The 24,275-nt window shown below is 44.7% G+C and overlaps 1 protein-coding gene across 1 annotated transcript in view; it reads right to left on the reverse strand.

Moving 5' to 3' along the window:
* Window positions 1–19,300, reverse strand: part of HPN (hepsin) — a 167,975-nt gene extending 148,675 nt beyond the window's left edge. The window contains exon 1 of the mRNA XM_063942226.1: window positions 19,213–19,300. The gene's annotated coding sequence lies outside the window, so the exon portion shown is untranslated. The remainder of the gene's footprint in view (window positions 1–19,212) is intronic.
* Between the last annotated feature and the right edge of the window lie 4,975 nt (window positions 19,301–24,275).

Genomic DNA, 24,275 nt, shown 5'->3' on the forward strand with positions numbered 1-24,275 from the left:
TGATATCTGAATGATCACTTTGTGTCTCAAATTGCATTCTAAATGGTTAGACTATTTTCTTATATTATTGTGGTGATTGCCTCATATTGACTTGGAAATCTGTAAATGTTAACCATTCTGTGCTCTAAATACTCAAAAAAATCTTTAGGTATGGTTCATAGAAAATGGGCACAGAGTATATAAGATCAGCGGATTATTAAAAACTCAAAGTGATTGATCCTCTTTCGTGCTTCTCCATGTATTTATTTATTTATTTATTTATTTATTCACATACCCAACTGTGTTACAGCAGAATGATATTTGCTAATCAGGACATAGTTTACATTGGTGGGTTGTAATTCAGTGCGTTAGCATATGAAACGTGATGTTTGCTTCATGCATTAGTAAGTGCTGACAATACATGTACTGCTCAGGTCCTCTAAGAGATTTGAGTGAGCTATGAAATATTAAACTGATAGCAGCAGGTTAATAGAAAATTGTCTGCGGTTTGAGGATTCATTCTCAAAGATGATAATTGATGTATCTGCGCTGTTTAAAAAAAATAATAATAATTTTTAATGCTGAAACATGTTTAAGCAGTATTGAGTTTGGTAATTGAGACACAGTATACAGTATATCCTGGATTGAAACTCAGTATTTAAAACTCACAATATGACTGTGATAATTGCTAAAAGGAACACTGTCTCATGCTGTATTTACAGTATGTAGGGGGTCATTCCGAGTTGATCACAGCTGTGCTAAATTTAGCACAGCTACGATCATTCACACTGTCATGCGGGGGGACACCCAGCACAGGGCTATCACACCCCGCATGTCAGTGCCACCCCCGCCTCCCCGCCCGCAGAAGTGCAAAGGCATCGCACATTGGTGATGCCTTTGCACTTCAAGAGTAGCTCCCGGACAGCGTAGCTTTAGCGTGCTGGCCGGGAGCTACTCATCACGCAGCTGCTGCGGCCCGCCCCCCATTTGGTCCGGCCACGCCTGCGTTGGATGAATCAAACCCACGAAACGGCTCGCAAACGCCGCCGTTCCACCCCCTCCCGCCCAGCGATCGCCTCTGCCTGTCAATCAGGCAGAGGCGATCGCATCCTTGCTACAGCCTTCGGCTGTCTTGCATGTGCCGGCGCACTACGGTGCCGGCACATGCGCAGCAGGGACCCGTTCGCTCTGCTGCGTTAAAACGCAGCGAGCGAATGGGTCAGAATGACCCCCAGTAAGCGCTGTCATCATTTGTATCATATGTCCAAATGTGTTACAGCAGAACAGTATTTGTTGATTAAAACACAGTTTACAATTTTGGGCTGCAATCCAGAGCGTTGAGATCAGCATACGACTGTGATGATTATTGGAAGGGTCATTGGGGGTAATTCCAAGTTGCAAATTTGTTTGCAGTTAGGCAAAACCATGTGCACTGCAGGGGGGGGCAGATATAATATTTGCAGAGAGAGTTAGATTTGGGTGGGTTATTTTGTTTCTGTGCAGGGTACATACTGGCTGCTTTATTTTCACACTGCAATTAAGATTGCAGATTGAACACACCCCACCCAAATCTAACTCTCTCTGCACATGTTATATCTGCCCCCCCTGCAGTGCACATGGGGGGTAATTCTGAGTTGATCGCAGCAGCAAGTTTGTTAGCAGTTGGGCAAAACCATGTGCACTGCAGGGAGTGGGGGGGGGGGGCAGATATAACATGTGCAGAGAGAGTTAGATTTTGGTTTGTTATTTTGTTTCTGTGCAGGGTAAATACTGGCTGCTTTATTTTTACACTGCAATTTAGATTTCAGTTTGAACACACCCCACTCAAATCTAACTCTCTCTGCACATGTTATATCTGCCTCCCCTGCAGTGCACATGCTTTTGCCCAACTGCTAACAAATTTGCTGCTGCGATAACTTGGAATTACCCCCAATGGCTCATGCATTATTTAAAAATAGCAAGTACCGACAATACACGCACTGCTCAAATCCTGTAAGAGATTTGAGTTAGTAGGAGATCAATAGAAAGTTCTCTGCAGTTTGAGGATTTTCTCTTAGTGGCGATAATGAAGATGTCTGTGCTTTTTCCATACATTTTTGTAGTTTAATGCCTAACGTGTTTAAGCAGTGTTGAGTTTGATAATTGAGACACAGTATATATCCTGGATTGAAACCTAGTATCTAAAACTCACTATATGACTGTAATAATTGCTAGAAGGAACATTGGGGGTCATTCCGAGTTGATCGCTCTCTAGCTGTTTTTAGCAGCCGTGCAAACGCTATGCCGCCTCCCACTGGGAGTGTATTTTAGCTTACCAGAAGTGTGAACGAAAGGATTGCAGAGTGGCTACAAAATAATTTCGTGCAGTTTCAGAGTAGCTCCAGACCTACTCAGCGCTTGCAATCACTTCAGACTGTTCAGTTCCTGTTTTGACGTCACGAACACGCCCTGCATTCGGCCAGCCACACCTGCGTTTTTCCTGGCATGCCTGCGTTTTTCCAAACACTCCCTGAAAACGGTCAGTTGACACCGGGAAACGCCCTCTTCCTGTCAATCACTCTGCGGCCAGCAGTGCGACTGAAATGCTTCGCTAGACCTTGTGTGAAACTACATCGGCCATTGTGAAAGTACATCGTGATTCGCACGTGCGCATTGCGCCGCATACGCATGTGCAGAAGTGCCTTTTTCTGCATCATCGCTGCACAGCGAACATTTTCTGCGAGCAATCAACTCGGAATGACCCCCATTGTTTCATGTTGTAAGCGCTGGCAACATTTGTATCATTCCAACCCTCTGAGGACTCAAAACATGTTAACCCAGCAAGCCCGGACATATTAATTACTAATAATAGAGGGCAGTAGTGTGGTTACATCTCTCCTCAGTTATTGAGGGACACTGTACCACATTGTGTATGTGAAGGCGCTGTATGGAATCCGGATCTATGCTGCAGTGGCTCGTTGTTGAACTAAGAAGCATAATATTTATATGCCGGATAAATAAATAGAAGACAATCAAGCCATGTGACTTTATATATCTGTTTTATTACAGGATTGAGTAATACACTCACACTGAATAATAGTCACCACAAAGACAGTTACATGTCTATAAAATAATTTTTCTTGGGGGAATGTGACATAGATACTTATTTTGTACATGTGTATACATACATGATAGACATAAAAAATATTTATACCCCTTATATTTTAATGAAAATATTAAAAGTTACGTTTTAATATAACTAATCATATCAATGTAATATCAATTAATTTAAAAGAGTGCTTCAAAAAGGCAATCCCCTTCTTTTCCCGGCAACTGCCTTTGTTTATCTGTGTGTATGTACTGTATGTGTATCTGTGTGTATGTATATGTGTGTCTCTGTGTATGTGTGTATCTGTGTGTGTGTACTACCACAGGTGGAATTTTGTGTAAGCGTCACTACCACAGTGGGCATTGTGTAAGCAGCGCTACCACAGGGGGCATTGTGTAAGCGGCGCTACCACAGGGGGCATTGTGTAAGCGGCACTACCACAGGGGGTATTGTGTAAGCGGCACTACCATAGGGGGCATTGTGTAAGCGTAACTATCACAGGGGGCATTGTGTAAGCGGCACTACCACAGGGGACATTTTGTGTAAGCGTCACTACCACAGTGGGCATTGTGTAAGCAGCGCTACCACAGGGGGCATTGTGTAAGCGGCACTACCACAGGGGGTATTGTGTAAGCGGCACTACCATAGGGGGCATTGTGTAAGCGTAACTATCACAGGGGGCATTGTGTAAGCGGCACTACCACAGGGGACATTTTGTGTAAGCGACACAACTACAGGGGGCATTATGAGCATAAGCGGGACTACCCCTTTTTCGGTGTGCACCAAAGGCGCGCGCTGTCACTTTGTAAAGTATGGGAGGGTGCAACTGTATAGTTTGCAGGGGGGCACCAAACAGCCTAGCACCGGCCCTGTATATATATATATATATATATATACACACACACACACACACACACACACACACACACACACACACACATGTATTTATCTAAATATAGGGCAGGGCACTAATATTTATCTTGCTGGGAGGAACTTAGTCCACTGGTTAAACAACTTTAAGATCTGAATATTTACAGTAGACACATATCTGTGTCGCAACATTCCTCATCCGGGAGAACCTTGGTCTGTGATCTCTGGACTCCAGTTCCTTATTTCAGTAACCTGACATGAAAAGGACTATGAGTATCTGGATGGATTTGTGTAGACGTTGTGCTGTCAGTTACTGCTGATGGCCCCAGGGTGAATAGGGTGAGTGCTGGGAACTGACTTTTGCCTCAGGATATATTTTCCTGTCTTTATGACACAATTAAGGACAAGAAAACAAATGTGTCGCTGGAATTACTGAATTTGCTGCTCTGAACTTTTTAAAGTGACAATGGTCTCTATAAATGTACATTCTGCACCTGGCACCTGGACCCTTGATACCCTTGGGATTGCGTAAAAACTGTAACAATCTGGACCCCGGAATGGAATGATCAGGACCCCGGGAACGCTGGACCGCATCCCTGCAGCAATATCAGCCACTTTGGAGATAGTAGTGAGTGTCCCCATCCAGGGGGGCAGGCTTACCGACTTTCTGACTGCTCCATGGGGGTGGGGGTTGCCAGGATGGTATTACAGGGTGTGTGGCCTCATCGCTGGTGGACAGTTTGGGGGCGTGACCACGCACTGCTTCATCATGGCCTCACTCTTGCTATTCAATGCCCTGATTACAGGCATTGAATAGCGGGGGGCGGGACTACGATGACACGATTCAGTGCAAATCGCACCATTGGTCTCCCTGGTGTCCCTACTATGTAGGAGTGCTGTGAGGGGCTGCAAGGTGAGGCCGGATCTGGGAGACTTATCTATCTTTCCAGGGGGCCGAGAGCGCAGAGCCTATGTTGGGGTGTGTCTCGTCCCGGGGGGTGTATATGACAGCAGTCACCGGGGGGGACTGTATGATCCATGGATGTGGTAAAAAATCAAAATGGTCCGGATCATACAGGGCGGCTGTAATCTCTCTCTTCCCGTCTCCCGGTGACTGCTGACACATACATCTCACCGGACGAGACTCCCCCCGGACTGGGATGGACAGGGTCACACAGTACTATCTACACAATGGCTGAGTATGCCACAGCCTGCAGGGATGCGTTCCGGGGTCCGGACCAGTCCGGTTTTTACCAAATCCCCCTTTGTACAGTTAATCTGGGGAATAATATTCCATTTCTCAGTGTCAGAGACGTTACAGCGTCTTGCACGGAAACAATGCCTTGGATCTTGGCTTCTGGAAATAGATTGGGAATGGGAATTTATTTAAAGCTGAATGACGGATTTAGAGATGAGAAACTTCTCCAAAACTGTTGCGCAAAATGTTTCCGTGGATTCCACGATGAATGAGAAGACTCCTCTAGGTAAGATTATTCTTTATTAAGTGTAATTGTCGGCATCTTAATTCTGATTAATCAGTGGCCCAAATGTAATAGGTTCCGATTTGCAGGTCCCAGCGCAATTATGGCGAGACAGCGGCCATGTTCATAGCCAGGTTATTTCTTGCCTTAAAACGAATTGCCGCTTTAAAACTAGCAGCAATTTCACTTGAATCCCGCTGTGACCAGCAAATCAGAATGATTCTGAGGTGCAGCGTCTATTGGTGGACGCCTGCCTGTGATTTTATGTGAATGCCAATACAAACTCCTTCCATTGTGTGCATCTGTGCTGTCTAATGAGCCAGGACTGAGACACCAACTTTATGCAACCATGCACACTGTAATTCCTATAGCAGGTTCAGTGTCACCACCTCATCTCTATTACATAGGTTCTCAAACTCGGTCCTCAGGACCCCACACAGTGCATGTTTTGCAGGTCTCCTCACAGAATCACAAGTGAAATAATTAGCTCCACCTGCGGACCTTTTACAACGTGTCAGTGAGTAATTAATACACCTGTGCACCTGCTGGGTTACCTACAAAACATGCACTGTGTGGGGTCCTGAGGACCGAGTTTGAGAACCTGTGATCTAGTGGTATTCAGAGTTGCAGAATGTGTGTATTAATGGCACCGCTGTTTGGTTTGTTATGCAATAGTGCAGATCTGCATTGTGCCTAAAGGGTAAACCGGAAAACCTGTCACTGTGCTAGGTAATCTGATGGTGTTTTGTTGCAAACCTCTGAGGTTCTGATTGGACCTCAGTGTAATGTGTGCGGAGAGACTGCATGACGACTAGTATCCAAAAAATGTGATTGCGCAGTAAATATTGTCATAAATGTGTTTGTGATGTAAGTTTGGTGCTGCCATGTTACTAATGGGTACGAGACAGGATAATCATGTCTTGTAAATGTAACAACGTCTAGAGATCAGATCTACAGTATAAGAGAGGCATCCCTGAAGGAGCTTGTCTCTGTGGGGAGTTCACCTGAAGACAAACCATATATGGAGCTGAAACATTGTAACAAATTACAGTGGAGAACTTTCATTCTGTTTGTGTAAATGTGTTTTCAGTATTACTGAATGTACAGTATCTGGCTTTTCTAGCATGGTATAGTGTTACAGATCCCAGTGAAAACTGAGGCCCTAGAACAGACGTTCCCAAACGCGGTCCTCAAGGCATCCCAACTGTCCAGGTTTTAGGTATATCCCTGGCTTAGCACAGATGGTTACATTAAATTGTCTAAGGTGCTAATTAAGTCACCTGTGGACAAGCATGGATACATTTAAAACCAGGCCTTGAGGACCGCGTTTGGCTACCTCTGCCCTAGAAGGTAATAGTCTCTAATTTTGTAAAAATTGCAGGTGTGTAATTACATCAAAATTGAAAGAAAACTGCGCATTGTAGAAAAAAAAGTCACCTTCCGCAATTTTTAATGTTGCTAAAAAGCAACAGAAAAACATTTGCCGTAGACGTGACTGTGACATGGGTTTAAAAAATAAACAAATCACAATAAAAGTGACAAAGGGGTATATCCCCCACGCGGCTTTATATAAAATCCACTTTTCATGCTTGCTGAAAACAAGCAGAATGGTAGATAGAATGCACTGGTGAATAAATGTAACTAGACCGCAAAATCCAGTATTATCTATTTACTAAACATACTAATACACACCGAACACGATAGAAAAAGTAAAAAAATAAGCATCACATAACAATCATATGTAGAATATACCGCACATCACATAATAACTAACTATATATATATATATATATACATATAGTTAGTTATTATTATACATATACATATAGTGTGTGTGTGTGTGTGTGTGTGTGTGTGTGTGTGTGTGTGTGTGTGTGTGTTATACATATACACACACACATCTTCAGGATAGATTAATGGCACCAATAGCTTTACAAGAGTCTCTTTTAATTGCAACAATGGCCCTCATTCCGAGTTGTTCGCTCGCAAGCTGCTTTTAGCAGCATTGCACACGCTAAGCCGCCGCCTATTGGGAGTGAATCTTAGCTTAGCAAAATTGCGAACGAAAGATTCTCAAAAAAACCTCTTAGCAGTTTCAGAGTAGCTCCAGACTTACTCGGCATCTGCGATCAGTTCAGTGCTTGTCGTTCCAGGTTTGACGTCATAAACACACCCAGCGTTCGCCCAGACACTCCTCCGTTTCTCCAGCCACTCCCGCATTTTTCCCAGAAACGGTAGCGTTTTTTCCCACACACCCATAAAACGGCCTGTTTCCGCCCAGAAACACCCACTTCCTGTCAATCACATTACGATCGCCTGAGCGAAGAAAAAGCCGTGAGTAAAATACCTAACTGCATAGCAAATTTACTTGGCGCAGTCGCAGTGCGAACATTGCGCATGCGTACTAAGCGGAAAATCGCTGCGATGCGAAGAAATTTACCGAGCGAACCACTCGGAATGAGGGCCAATATTCAAAAGAGTATGGCAACAATGTAACACATGTCAGATGTGGTAATATGTATTCATGTGCTTTATTAAAGAGACACACTAGCAAAGTTTTTGGTTCTCAAACCATACCAGGTAATCTCAGTACTGGGACAAATAGTGAAAGCACCAGCAACTAGACCTGTGATTAATGAATGCAATGATCAACCCTCATATAGCAGCACTTGCAGCTCAGTAATGGTGACCATTGATAATTAACCTACCGATGGCCATCCCTAGCCCAATGCATATTTTTGCACCTGGGCCCATCACTCACCAATTCTGTCACTGACACACGTGGTATATACTAAACTCCAGACTCATATCAGATTTAACTTTCATACTGTGCATATGACTGTACGTAGTTGCGAATAGCACAAAGCAATACATCAAGGTATAATGTACTGTACAAAGCGGAGGCTCATCTAAATTCTAAGTAAAGAAATGGACACCTTTAGGAATTATCAAGAGGGATTTCTTTATACTGAGATATTCATTGGACTCAAATAAGATATAAGAGGAAATGAGGATTTGCATCTGAAAGACAGAAAGGTCATTTAGAAATTGCATTATGCACAGAAGCACAACTCTAGCGAGCAGCAGGGTGCAGAGACATCTAGGCACTTGTGATGTCATGGTGTCACAGAACAAACACCAGGAGCATGAAGATGGACATGTCCTGCCATAGCCAGATTAAGGAGAGGTCGCAGGGCATACTGTATGCTGGGCCCCCCTTCTGTCAGGGGGCCCCCTGCCAGAGCATACTCACATCACTAGCTCTCCCTCTTGTGCAGCAGTAGAACCAGGCAGCCAGAATGTGAGCAGTAGAGTATGCAGTACAGGCAGAGACAAAGGAGTATCGGGTTTCATGAGATAAAGACTAAACTTCCCAACCAGAGCAGAGATAGGAGGGGGCAGAGAGCTGCAAGTGACCCCGGGATCCCAGCTTCTCCTCCTCTCCACCTGGGTGTCTGGGTCCTGTGTAACCTGTTATCTAATGAGACCATTCAGGTTGAGAGAGAGAGAGAGAGAGAGAGAGAGAGAGAGAGAGAGAGAGAGAGAGAGAGAGAGAAAGAAACATACACACAGAGAGTCCTCCTGAGTCCTGTCCCAGTGTGTAAGTAGTACAGAGGCTGCTGCTATTGCATTCTTGTAAGATAAATTATAGATTTTATTTTTCTGTGTGTATTTTAAGGTTGATTAAGTGCCCTTTGTTCCCCTACAGGAAAACTTTATAAAATATTTGTCTCTCAATTAGCTATAGTTATAAACAGTACCCAAGCATTATTAAACTATTTAAATGTAATTTACACCATTAGTTAAAATGTAATATACACAATCCATACCTCATAAGAATTCCAGGAGGGACAACATGCTATCTACCTGGAAATTAAATAATTCAACACAGGTGACTCCATTTTGTCCCTCCTGGAATGGATCATGTTGGGAGGTAAGCACAATATAATATGTAATACCATTACTCCAGGGCCCCCTGTTATAAGTGCCCCCCTACACACACACACACACACACACACACACACACACACACACTACCCCCCCCCAAGGCAGCATCCATTGCACCCCCTTATGTCCTGAGTGGTGCCACCAATTACACACGTCTCCTTATGCCCCTACATAACCCAAATGCTCTGTTGTAATGTCATGCTCAAATGTCAGTGCAGGTAACTTTGGACAAGATGGCGGCTTTAGGGAAACAGCAGTGGTATACGGCTCTCAATAGGAAGATGGTATTCTCCGAATAAAGGATATGAGCTGAAAAGGGTTGTGCTTTGAGGCAACAGGCCCATACCCTCCAACATGACCCGCCCCACTAGGTACAAAATGCTCTGTTTCTGGACTTCCCTCTTAAGTTATTATTGCCATCACCTGTGAAGAAACAGCTTTCTTATCATGTAACTAGTTCAACACAGGTGATGGAAATCATAAATTAAGAGGGAAGTCCAGGAACAGAGCATTTTGTACCTAGTGGGGCGGGTCATGTTGGAGGGTTTGCAGGCCTATTATTTGGGCCCTGCATTTTTTAACCTTTACCTACAGAGGCAGAAAGCTTTTCCATGGACCATGACACTTGAAAGGCTCTTACCAATCAAGTTGGTGCACTTTTGCATAGAAGTACACAATACAACACACAGGCTAGTGAACGTGTCTGTTACACATGTCGGTATAGTAGCTTCTGCATGCTTTATGTAATGCAGCCATTCATATTTGGGGTCCCAATGTAAGTGCCACCCATTTATTAGGTTCCCAAGAATGAAAGTTCTTAGAGCTAGACTGTGGTAGCTAACGACATCTTCAGATTACACAACGAGCCCCCGCTCCTTCCTGTTGTAAGGAGAACCCAAATGCAGAGTGGTCAGTAGCTTTAGGAAACATGTTGCAAGTTCCCTTTATGTAAGAGTTGCATATTTAATTTAATTCATTTATGCAGTTTGGTTAATGGCCTTGTGTGTGAGTAAAAGTATTTTATATTGAATACGGTAGAATACTGGTAACCAATGGAGGGACTGAGAGTGGATCTGCAGACGATGAACGTCTAGTGAGGAAGATAAGCCTCCCCGCTGCATTCAGAATGGATTGTAGTGGTGAGAGCCAGGGCCGGTTCCAGCCCTTGTGGCGCCCCGGGCGAAAAATAGGGGCGTGGCTTCATACAGGGGCATGGTCAGTTATGCCCCCTGTAGAGTTGTGCCCCCATTTGTGCCCCCATTTGTGCCCCCTGTACAGTAGCGCTGCTTACAAATAAAAATAAAATTAATACTTACTATCCCCGCTCCTGATTCCCGACCGCTGCAGACCTCCTCTGGCGCCACTCCTCCCCTCGGATCTATGGGAGAGACGTCATGACGTCTCTCCCATAGCACAGCATAGACAGACACTAGAGGTCAATTATGACCCCTAACGTCTGTGCCAGTCCCACAATGCTGTGCGGTGTGTGATGATGTCATTGCGCACCGCACAGCAAAGATCCTCTCCACGAAGGGAAACTAGACGGGTAGCGTCTAGTTCCCTTCACAGTGGGGGACACAGCAGGAGGCACTGCCAAACAGTAGCGGATCTTGACATGGTGTGGCGCCCTTCGGATGGCGCCGGCGCCCACCGGAAGGCGGCGGCCTGGGCAAAAGTCCTGCTTGCCCATGGCAAGATCCGCTACTAGTGAGAGCCTATGTTTGGGAAGACCGGTCAGGAGACTATTACAATAATCAATGCGGGAGATAATGAGAGCATGGATTATAGTTTTTGCTGTGTCTTGTGTAAGATATGGTCGTATTTTGGATATGTTTCTTAGATGTATGTAACATGATCTTGAGACAGATTGAATGTGGGGAACAAAGGACAGATCAGAGTCAAGTATGACATCTAAGCAGCGAGCTTGTGGGGTAGGGATGATTGCCGAATTCTCAACATTGTATTCTAAATGAAAGATTCTTTTACTATTATTCTTTATATCATTTGATATCTCATGAATATGAGTCATTATGTTATGGTGTAAAAATAAAGGTATCCAGCATTTGTAGGCTACATGCAAAAGCAGCCAGTATTTACACTGCATGCAAACATTATAAAAGTATTTGCACCCCCTGCTGTGCCGCATGGTTTGTCCATTTGCTTTCTTTTGATTTGTTCCATACTCAGGATCAGCCCTATAACAAGGGCCTGTAAGGAGGAATTTCATAAGATATTTTAATAATAAAAGTAGTCTTGACTTTTAACTTTTTCATAGATGTATTTTGGTCTGGGGTCTCTGACTACTAGACCCATATACAAGTGACCCACTTCATGGCATAATGAGCGAGGGCTAAGGAGTGGTAACCCCCCCCCCCCCAATACTGGGCAGTTTTAGAATAACCCAGGACTCAAAGCACCAGCACAAAGGTCCGGAGCACTTAGCAGTAAAGCAGTGTTTCCCAACCTCGGTCCTCAAGGCACACCAACAGTCCTGGTTTTAGTGATATCCAGGCTTGAACACAGGTGACTTAATTAGTACCTCAGTTATTTTGATTTAACCACCTGTGCTGAAGCCTGGATATCACTAAAACCTGCACTGTTGGTGTGCCTTGAGGACCACGGTTGGGAATGCCTGCAGTAAAGTGACCACATAATGTATCAGATGTATTGGAGTTGGAGAGTACAGAATAAGCATTGAGGTTAATTGAATGTGCCATTCACAGTGCACCCAGCATCTGCATTACTAGGCAGCTCTACAGATGTGCACCATGGGAGATGAGTGGGTGTATTTATTACCCAGTAAGCATGGCTGGATTGTAGCCCAAGGTGGTGCAGTAAGAGGGCTGAGACCCCTATTACAGCACTCGTACTCCCATAGTAAATGTCACTCATTCTGCCAGAGTGGTCTGTAGTTTCCTGGTGATTCACCCAATTCTCACCTTAACACATCTAAACTATATTGGATGGTTTTCTCATTGTTTTGTACATACAATTTTCTTTGTAGGTTGGAATTTTGAAAGAGGATGAAAGAACAAAATAATATTATTTATATTACAACCTTATAGTTATGTTCAGGGCATACTGTATGTCACAATATAGACTGACAGGGTCGTAACTAGGTGTGGGTGGACGGTGCGTGGCACACAGAGCAGTTTCCCTCTGGGCGCAACCGTCCGCATCTATCTGCTATCCTCTTTGCATGCTGCTTGGCCATTACTGCAGGGATCAGAGCCGGGGGGTCTTAACAGCTGCCGTTGCGCCGGCTCCCTGCACTGGACTGCGGGGACCGGCGCAGCAGCTGTTGTTTTCCGGCTCCCAATCCCCACACTTCGTATGTGGTTCAGGGTGCAGGTTCTTCCATTGATTTAGGTAGTGAAACTTATAGCTAAATAAATGTAATTTCAGACTTTTGCATGAGTGGAAACACCCACTTATCGTGCTGGACTGAAACGTTCACTGTTTGTCAGCACAAAATAAACCATGTGAATTCAACACTGCAGTTCAATAACTTAGTTTACCTACCTTTAAAATAAAATACTAGCTGGTATATTGTATACTGTATGTCATTTTTATCTGTTTTCCTGAGATTGATATTATCTATTGCAGCTATGAACTTAAAATAGTGCTACTATACACTTTCTTAAAAGAGTACTCTTGTTTGGGAAGCCTACTTGGGCTAATTTTAGGCACAAATACTCCGTGGTCCCTGTCTGCTGTGATGCACATGCTCTTAGCCGTGGCTTTTGCATATTGAATCAGCACATTACTGGCTAACGTCTATGGAATTTGACTGCAGAGCCTTAAGTTACAAGTATGCTTTACAAAAACACTTTTTTTGTAACTGTGTGAATTGCTAGTCCCCTTACAAATGTGCCTGATTGGGGTGCAGAAATAACCTTAATTTCTGTCGTAATGTGTTAAAGGAGGACTCTGACTTCCATAATGTCTAAAAAGGGGACTCTGCTTGCCATAATGGGGGTAATTCTGAGTTGATAGCAGCAGCAAGTTTTTTAGCAATTGGGCCAAACCATGTGCACTGCAGGGGGGGGGGGGGGGGGGGGGGCAGATATAACATTTGCAGAGAGAGTTAGATTTGGGTGGGTTATAGTGTTTCTGTGCAGGGTAAATACTGGCTGCTTTATTTTTACACTGCAATTTAGATTTCAGTTTGAATACACCCCACCCAAATCTAGCTCTCTCTGCACATGTTATATCTGCCCCCCCTGCAGTGCACATGGTTTTGCCCAACTGCTAACAAAATTGCTGCTGCGATCAACTCAGAATTAGGCCCAATGTGCAAAAGGGGACTCTTCCTGCTGTAATGTCTAAAAGGGCACTTTGCCTGCCGTAATGTCTAAAAGGGGACTCTGCCTGCCGTAATGTGTAAAAGGGGACTCTGCCTGCCGTAATGTCTAAAAGGGGACTCTGTCTGCCGTAATGTGTAAAAGGGGGCTCTGCCTGCTTTAATGTGTAAAAGGGGACTCTACCTGCCGTAATGTCTAAAAAGGGGGACTGTCTGCCGTAATGTGTAAAATAAGGCTCTACCAGCCGTAATGTGTAAAAGGGGATTCTGCCTGCCGTAATGTGTAAAAGGGGCTCTACCTGGTGTAGTGGTGCAACTGTGCGGCGTAATTTGAATAATGGAGTCTACTGTGCACTGTAATATGAATTGGTATTATTTGGTGGTCACACCCCTTCCCCATGAAGCCACGCCCCTATATTTTTTGCGTGCCTGATGCTGTTCCTTGCACACAGCGCTAAAATGTCTAGTTACAGCACTGGGGACTGCATTGTGCCAAAGGCCACTTATACCGCAAGATGCGCTTCGTCCGCCTGCGGAAAAATAAGGATTGCCAGCTCTCCTGGTCTGTTCATCCATACTCTTTCCTATTATCGCCAGGTTCATTAGCTCCAATTTCTCATTGTTGATACATTTTTGTGTAAGTTTTGGGACGGCAGCAATAACATATATTTGCCTCCCTGATCCGGAAAGATCAAAGACCCTGGACTGCCAGTTCATACTGTCATGCTTGTCGCAGGCTGGTTTGCAAAATGCCAGCTGAGACCAGTGGCGATGACAGGTAGACAGACTGCAGTATACAGACACTGTGATGTCTAGTTTGTTCCATGGATAATTATTAGCTCAGCATGAAGAGTTTCTCGAAGGACTTTACCCCTAATTTTCGGTCACTTTGCCATTTGTGCACACAATAGAACATCACACAAATTCCAGGCCATTCCCAAACCGCAAGAAGAGGCTGATAGGCCAGAGATGAGTATAATAACTGTGTATAATAATTAACAACTGAGACTGTAGACTTCGCACAATTCCTGAATTAAATATCAGCAGAATTCTAAATTGAGCGGATGCTGTATCAGTTCTGCCACCATTGGTATGTATTGCCGGTGTTTGTGTGGGCTTCCACCTGGTGATATACGGTTTCCCCCCACATGCCAAAAACATACAGATAAGTAAAATGATTACTTGCAAAAATTAAATTAGTGTCTATGCAGTGCTATAACAGGACAGCAGTGCGCCCGGTGCCGGCCCTGCTCCCACGCCCTGTACTGGCCACGCCCCCTGCTCTGGCTCCGCTCCCCACACCCATGCCCTATGCCAGCCCTGCTCCTGCTCCCTGTACTGTTTCCGCTCCCCACACCCATGCCCTATGCCAGCCCTGCTCCTGCTCCCTGTACTGGCTCCACTCCCCACTCCCATGCCCTATGCCAGCCCTGCTCCTACGCCCTGTTCTGGCTCCGCTCCCCACTCCCATGCCCTATTCCAGCCCTGCTCCTACGCCCTGTTCTGGCTCCGCTCCCCACTCCCATGCCCTATACCAGCCCTGCTCCCGCTTACTGTATTGGCTCCGCTCCCCACTCTCATGCCCTATGCCAGCCCTGTGCCAGCTTCACTCCTGCTTCATGTACCGTCTACGCTCCCTGTTCCCATGCCCCCATGCCAGCCCATTCCAAGCACCATGCAACCCACATTCAGGTGCCGTGGGGCAGCAATGACGCCTCCCCTGGGCTGCCCCCTGTGCGTTGGCACCACTCGCACACATCTAGCTACAGTCCTGCGTGTATGTTTACCCATGTGATAGGGAATGTAGATTGTAAGCTCCACTGAGGCAAGGACATCACTGTACAGCGCTGTGTAATATGTGTGCACTATAAATAGCTATTACTTACAGCATGACATCACTACTCCCCTCCCACTCGTTATACATCTCGCCCGTTATTCACATGTGAACTGGGAAAGCGACCTAATGCCCGCAGTCCTATCCACAAGGGAGGTACTCTCAGCATTGTATCACCTTTTTAAAGGTTGTATATAATTAAGACAGAAATAATATTGAACTATGTTATTTACTGTAAAATGCTTTAACATGAAGTTATACTCAAAATCCAACTGACATTGGGGGTAATTCTGAGTTGATCGCAGCAGCACGTTTGTTGGCAATTGGGCAAAACCATGTGCACTGCAGGGGGGGGGGCAGATATAACATTTGCAGAGAGAATTAGATTTGGGTGGGCTATTTTGTTTCTGTGCAGGGTAAATACTGGCTGCTTTATTTTTACACTGCAATTTAGATTTCAGTTTGAATACACCCCACCCAAATCTAACTCTCTCTGCACATGTTACATCTGCCCCCCCCCCCTGCAGTGCACATGGTTTTGCCCAACTGCTAAAAACGTTCCTGCTGCGATCAACTTGGAATTAGGCTCATTGTAACAATCCAATACAAATGAACATCATAATTTAGTATTTAATTCCGTTTATTCTAGAATTCTGAGGCTCCTCCTCTTCAGTCACAGACTAAGCCTATGTATACACTGAGTGACTGTGGTGCCCATGAGTTATACACAATATAGACACTTAACAGTTTCACAAATAAAAAATTGCAACATTAGATGTTCCATGTATACATTGTAAGATACAATAAAACCACAAACATAGAACCACATTGGGAAATTAGGGGGTCATTCCGATTTGATCGTAGCTGTGCTAAATTTAGCACAGCTACGATCATGAACTCAGACATGTGGGGGGACACCCAGCACAGGTCTATCCCGACCCGCATGTCAGTGCCGCCTCCCCCCGCAGAACTGCAAAGGCATCGCACAGTAGCAATGCCTTTGCACTTCAAGAGTAGCTCCCGGTCAGCGCAGCTTTATCGTGCTGGCCGGGAGCTACTCGTCGCTCCCCGGCCCGCAGCGGCTGCCTGTGATGTTACACAGCCGCTGCGGGCCACTCCCCGCACGGTCCGGCCACGCCTGCGTTGGCGGGACCGCGGCCACGAAACGGCGTCCAAATGGTGCCGTTTCGCCCCTTCCCACCCATCGACCGCCTCTGCCTGTCAATCAGGCAGAGGCAATCGTAGCGCAGCGACGGGTGGCCATGCGCCGGCTCATTCGCAGTTCTGACCCGATCGCTATGCTGCGAAAAACTGCAGCGTGCGATTGGGTTAGAATGACCCCCTTAGGGTCTTAGTCAGGTTTGTTAGCAAACCAAAAAAGCAAGCAATTGGGCAAAACCACGCTGCACTGCAGGTGGGGCAGGTGTAACATGTGCAGAGAGAGTTAGATTTGGGTGGGGTGTGTTCAAACTGAAATCTAAATTGCAGTGTAAAAATAAAGCAGCCAGTATTTACCCTGTACAGAAACAATACAACCCACCCAAATCTAACTCTCTCTGCACATGTTACATCTGCTTCACCTTCAGTGCAACATGGTTTTGTCCATTTGCTTGCTTTTTTGGTTTGCTAACAAACCTGAATAACCCTCTTAGACTGTGTGGGGCTAATTCAGGTTGGATTGAGAATCGCGATCCAACCAAAATTTTTACGATTTCCCCATGGGCGCATGTGCAGCACCCGTCCTGTGCATGCACCCGCACTTTCTGCAGGGGGGGGGGCGCAGAAAAAGCGATTGCCTCTGCCTGTCAATCAGGCAGAGGTGGTCGCGGGGCGTAGTGGTGGTGGAGGGGCTACGCTCCATTTTCAGGGAGGATACGGAGCATTGCGGTGGCGAGGCCCTATATCCAGTTTGCCCCTAAATAATTACAACTCACTCTAATTTTGTAGAACAATATCTGTCAGTGGATGGTGAACGCGATTCTGATGGCACCCTAGCAAAAAGGATTAAAGGATGTGACATAGCAAGTGCCCCAGTCAATTTGATTATACCATTTGTGCACAATTATGGAAATCCTTAAAACCTGGACTGTTAGGGTATGTTAAGGGCCAGGGGGAAAATTTACTAGGATGGGAGTTCTATTTAAGATAGGATGTTGCCCATAGCAACCAATCACATTCCAGGTATTATCTTCTAGAAGGTGCTAGATAAATGAGAAGTAGAATCTGATTGGTTGCTATGGGCAACATCGTATCTTAAATAGAACTCCCATCTTGGTAAATTTACCCCCAAGTTTCAGAAACCCCGATGTATGTACCGGATATGATACAGGTGTACTTGTTTTTGGCAATATTTCTCAGCGTAAATTGTTACTAAGGGGTCTATTTACTTAGCCTTGGACGGAGATTAAGTACCAGCCAATCAGCTCCTAATTGTCACATGCTGTGTTTAAAAAATGACATGTAGGTGCTGATTGGCTGGTACTTTATCTCTGTCCACTTTACCTCCATCCATGGCTTAGAAAATAATTTTTAAAGCCCATAAACAAAAATAAAATGCAGAATAAAATGAATTCTACTTGTGTGCTCCTTCTTCATCTTCTTCACAGAGCAGAACTTTGTCTTCTTTCTGGGCATTTACTCTCAGAACCTTTATAGCGTCTGTGTGTTCTGATTCTGGGTATGACACAACAGTATTCCGTATGTCACCAAAAGCAAACAGCTCTCCAGTGCTGTGTACAGGACAGCCAGTACAAACCAATGCGATCTGGTCACTTCAGCTGGAGACCATCTTTGTGTGAAACAAATGACTCGCTAACATGTAGCTCCACACAATATCATCTTAAAATAGTTTTTCTTTGTAACCAATAGCTAATCCCATATTGGTCCAGATATCTAGAGATTAATTTTATTGCTAAAAACAGGTAATAAAAATCACCTTCTGATTTTATTATCATTTCCAGCAAATCTCAGAGAAGAAAACTCACTTCAAAAAACAAAACATACTTTCTCATTAAAACACGCTATATGCTATACTTTTTACAAAGATATATATATCTATATCTATATATATATATATATATATATATATATATATAGCTATATCTATCTATCTATCTATCTATCTATCTATCTATCTATCTATCTATCTATCTATCTATCTATCTATCTATCTATCTATCTATCTATCTATATATATATATAGTGTGTGTGTGTGTGTGCCAATAGGTAACAACATGTGGTTTGGTGCTCAGAACACCTAAAGGACAATTCCGCCCAAAACAGAAAATTCTATTCTTATTACCCTACCAATGGGTCACCAACATCTTTTTCATGCCCGCGGCCGCTCAGCGCCATACTACGTCCTTTCGCTGGTATTTAGTTGTCACTGGACAACATTCCTCCAGTATGGATAAACCTGAATTTTCATACTGAACACTTACTTGGTATAATGTACAACAAAACACCTTTTTCAATTTAATAAATGATTTTCAGTACAGGTGGGCACTACAACACCACCCAACTGCAAACTCTCCTGGTCACGTGACTGGTATATTTTCTATGATAGCATAATACATGTCATATCCTTTCCACCCAGTTCAGCCATTGTTCGATCACCTGGGAACAGTCCAATTAGCTGCAGATCTAAGATCCTATTTCCGTCTGAGTTAGATCGTGGTCAGTTCCTTATGCTCAGGCATCTGGCACTTACCAGGGGAGGGTCTCCAGTCAGACTCAGCAGCAGGAAGGGCCGGTCGGGAATAACAGGACAGGTGGTGCGCACCTATTCTCTGCCTCATACAGGGACTTTGGTGTATCTGATGGGAAATCAGCGCTGACCCTTCAACCGGCCTCTCTGTCACTGATTAACCAGCTGGGGCTGCAGCCAGTGTCCTCTGCTCTTACTGACTTTATAACTAACCTTTAAGGGATGATGCATTTCATTTCAAAGACTTCCAAGAGATGCCAGCGGGAAGGAAGGAAGGAAGCTTTTATGTCTCAGACTGGTGTCCATGGCTCTTGTGTACTGGATGTTACAAACCAGATATTAGATTTTCCCTTTTGCTCTACCAATTTGGAATCACTCTATCTCCTGAGTCACGGCGGTGGCCTCCATGCAAGCTAACATTGTACACACGAAAGTGGCCATATTGTATGACGCCTGGACATTGAATGCGCAAATATCACCATCACTGGGGCTTGTAAGTGTGGTCGGGAGGCCGGGCCGGACTGGCCATCTGGCACTTCTGGCAAATGCTAGAAGGGACGATAGCTTGATGGGCCTGTTTGACCACACTGAGACCAAGGGCCAGCCGGGCAGCTCCGCCTCCCAGTGCACTGCTTGGCTGCCCGGCATACAGAAACATGGTGCGTGCCGCAAGGTCAGACCCCCATGAGCCATGACCGTGTCCCCTTTGTGGATTGCACTGGCAAATAAAATGACAGGACTATTATAGAGCCCCAGCCTGTCCCTATTGGGAGGTGACTTCATGTGCCAGAATATAATGCGCATGCGCAGGTATCCGGGAACATGGCACCCGCTATGTTCCGGAGACTAGTCACTACACTGCATGTGCGGCGGCCATTTTGCCAGTGATTTTTGCAGCGGCTGCAGCGCTGATGTGGAAAAGGTAAGTAATAAAACGTGGGTACAGTGTGTGCGGTGTGGGGCCCCCTGTACTTAGAGACACATATGCACCGCTTACACTGCACCCATTAAATAATATGCCAGTGGCCTCAGCCTGTATTTATTGGGGATAGTTCCAAAGACCAGAAGTTCATCAAATATGTTGTACATCCTGCTACTATGCCCAATTATTATTATTATTATTATTATTATTATTATCCTTTATTTATATGATGTCAAAAGGGATCCTCAGCGCCCAATTACAGAATACATAAATTAAATAATAAAAACAGGAAAATAGTGACTTACGGCTGAAGACAATATAGGAAAAGTACAGGGTAAATAAACAGCTACATCAGCAGACGACTCTGACATAAGTATCAGGTGGCAAAAGATGGTTTAAGTAAGAGAAGGATAAGCACATGAGGGAAGAGGGCCCTGCTCGTGAGAGCTTACATTCTAAAGGGGAGGGGTAGACAGACAGGGGTGACACAGATGGGGTAGACAGTGAACGAAGAACAAAGGTTTAGGATGAGATTACGCTGGGTTTGGTAAAGAAGTGGGTCTTCAGAGCCTGTTTGAAGTTCTGTAGAGAGGTGGAGAGTCTGAGGGGGAGAGGTAGGGAATTCCAGAGGAAGGGAGCAGCACGTGAGAAAACTTGTAGGTAGGAGTGGGAGGAGGTCATCATTAGGCAGGAGAGTCAGCGTGCATTAGCGGAGTGAAGAGGACGGGTGGGAGTGTAAAGGGAGATAAGATCAGAGGTGTAAAAGGGAGAGGAGTGGGTGAGTGTGTTGTAAGTGAGTGTGAGAAGTTTGAATTGGATTCTGAAAGGGAAGGGAAGCCAGTGAAGATCTAGTAAGAGTGGAGAGGTGGACGTAGTGCGTTTGAGGAAGATGAACCGGGCAGCAGCATTGAGGATAGATTGAAGTGGAGAGATGTAATTGTCAGGGAGGCCAGTTAGGAGGAGATTACAATAATCCAGTCTGGAAATGATCAGTAAGTGGATCATGGTCTTGGTGGCATCCTTGGTGAGAGTGTCTGATCCTGGAAATATTTTTAAGATTAAAATGGCAGGTTTGTGAGAGGTGCTAAATCTTTAGTTTGAAGGAGAGGGAGGAGACAAGGATTACTCCAAGACAGCGCACTTAGGGGCTAGAGGAGATAGTATTGCCATCAATGGATAATGAGATTGTAGGAGGTGAGGTTGTACATGAGGGAGGGAATATGATCAGCTCAGTCTTAGACATGTTGAGGAAGAGATAGCAGAGAGACAGTTGGAGGTACGAGTGAGGACTGCAGGGAAGAGGTCCGGGGAGGAAAGGTGGATTTGAGTATAATCAGCATAGAGATTATATTGGAAGATAAAAGAGCTAATGAGTTCACCTGAAGAGAACGTATAGAGAGAGACAGAGAAAAGGAGAAGACCAAGAACAGAACCTTGGGGGACATCTACAGTTAGTGTAAGCGTGGTGGGGTGGAGTCATGAGGTGAGACAGAGAAGGAATGGTCAGAGAGGTAGGAGAACAGCCAGGAGAGGGCAGAATCATGCAGACCAAGTGAGTGAAGGATTTGCAGAAGGAGAGGGTGGTCCACAGTGTGTTAAGCAGCAGAGGGGTCAGGAAGAACAAGGATAGAGTAGTGGCCCTTAGATTTGTCAGCATGGAGGTCATCGTAGATTTTTGGTATATTGGTTTCATACAGCAGTCAGCAATGATTGGCACACTCTGATAGCCAATGATGTAGCCAGAACTTTGTGGGCTCTACAGCAACATTTTTAAGGGTACCAATGCATATAGACAGACACCTTTCCGAAGCATTTGTCAGTGTTATGCCCCATAGTAGTGCCTTAGTTTACATGATGTCACATTGTAGGGCTGCCAGTACACATTATGCCACACAGTACCCCCAATTCACATTTTGACATAGAGTCCCCATAATATGCCACATTATAGCGCCCCCTACTCATACTGTGCCACATGAACGTGATTCCACTTCATATTATATAACATTATAATGCCCCTCAGTTCATTTTATACCACATCACAATGAGCAGGTCCAGTGGCATAAATAAATACAGTATATTCTAGGCCCCAAGGCAAAAGTTTGTAAGGGTCCTTATGTATGACCCACTGGTGAAAAATATATATAACACATGTAACTGTGACAGGGGAGGTGGCCCCTCTCAGCTCCGGGCCCCATAGCAGCTGCACTCCTTACACCTATGGTAGCTACACCCTGTATATAACACATGTAACTGTGACAGGAAAGGTGGCCCCTCTCAGCTCCGGGCCCCATAGCAGCTGCACTCCCTGCCCCTATGGTAGCTACACCCCTGTATATAACACATGTAACTGTGACAGGGAAGGTGGCCCCTCTCAGCTCCGTGCCCCATAGCAGCTGCACTCCCTGCACCTATGGTAGCTACACCCTCTATATAACACATGTAACTGTGACAGGGAAGGTGGCTCCTCTTAGCTCTGGGACCCATAGCAGCTGCACTCCCTGCACCTATGGTAGCTACACCCTGTATATAAAACATGTAACTGATATGGAAGGTGGCCACTCTCAGCTCTGGGCCCCTTAGCAGCTACACTCCTTGCACATATGGTAGCTACACCCTGTATATAACACATGTAACTGTGACAGGGAAGGTGGCTCCTCTCAGCTCTGGCCCCATAGCAGCTGCACTCCCTGCACTTATGGTAGCTACACCCTGTATGTAACACATGTAACTGATATGGAAGGTGGCCACTCTCAGCTCTGGGCCCCATAGCAGCTACACTCCTTGCACATATGGTAGCTACACCCTGTATATAACACATGTAACTGTGACAGGGAAGGTGGCCCCTCTCAGCTCTGGCCCCATAGCAGCTGCACTCCCTGCACCTATGGTAGCTACACCCTGTATGTAACACATGTAACTGTGACAGGGAAGGTGGCCCCTCTCAGCTCTGGCCCCATAGCAGCTGCACTCCCTGCACCTATGGTAGCTACACCCTGTATGTAAGACATGTAACTGTGACACTATTCCTTGTTATAGATTAGGCACATTATTTTACTTACTGTAAATAAAATAAACTTTAATAGTCGTACCTGTTTTCTCCTTTTCGACTTCCTTTATGTCTTCACAGATTTAGTGTGGCAAGTAATGAATGGCACACCGATTAAACCACTTACCAGTAAATATCTATTTTATTACCACATATCAAACTTTAATGGATATTCAGCATGGCTAAATCTGTTACTCTTTAGAACAAACCTTAAAATGTATTCTGACAATCACTGACTTATAAGAATAAATTTATTATACTATACGCAACAATATTACAAAGGTGAATAGTAATACTTATGCATGTAACTATTTTAAGATTTTTAGTTATACAGTTTAAATAATATAGTATATAGTGTACACTACAAATCTTTAGTTAAATGTTACTGTATCTATCCTAAGAATAATTTTCCTATCTCAAGTATCTATTTTATTGTCTATACTGCGCAGTACCTATAGGCCTTTGCGTTGGTGCACATGAAGTTCTTCCCAGGTAACCCCTTTAAGGAATAAATCCAGTCATTTGTAATCCAGGTATAGCTAATGTTGCTGCACTATCTCCTTTTTATACTATAAATATTAAGAGTGTTGGTGTTAGGTCCGAGGCTTCCAGATACTAATCAACGCTGCACTATGTTCCCGTTTTCTCAAATTATATATCAACTGAAGTATTTCTGTAGTAACTGGCATGCAAGCGTCTCAGCTGTCCTGAAATCTGCTATGCTAAGAGTTACTTTATTACTTCTCCTGAGGATTCCTGTTTTCTCAAATTATATATCAACTGAAGGATTTCTGTAGTAACTGGCATGCAAGCTTCTCGGCTGTCCTGAAATCTGCTATACTGAGAGTTACTTTATTACTTCTCCTGAGGTATGCCTGCAAATTTATGCAAATAATTAATACTTCAAGGTTCACTTTTATTTGTGGTACCCTGTAGGAGGAATTATCTTTACAGAACTCCGGATGACAGCTGAGTTAATATATATAGAAACACTTCAACTGTTAACTTCGGTATAGGCACTGCTGCTGTGGTAAGTCTATCACTTAAAAGGAGTTAACAGTGTGGTGTGAGGTGCTTAACTATGGCTCTTGCCGGGGG

The sequence above is a fragment of the Pseudophryne corroboree genome, chromosome 10 (assembly GCF_028390025.1).
Source record: "Pseudophryne corroboree isolate aPseCor3 chromosome 10, aPseCor3.hap2, whole genome shotgun sequence".
NCBI lineage: Eukaryota > Metazoa > Chordata > Amphibia > Anura > Myobatrachidae > Pseudophryne > Pseudophryne corroboree.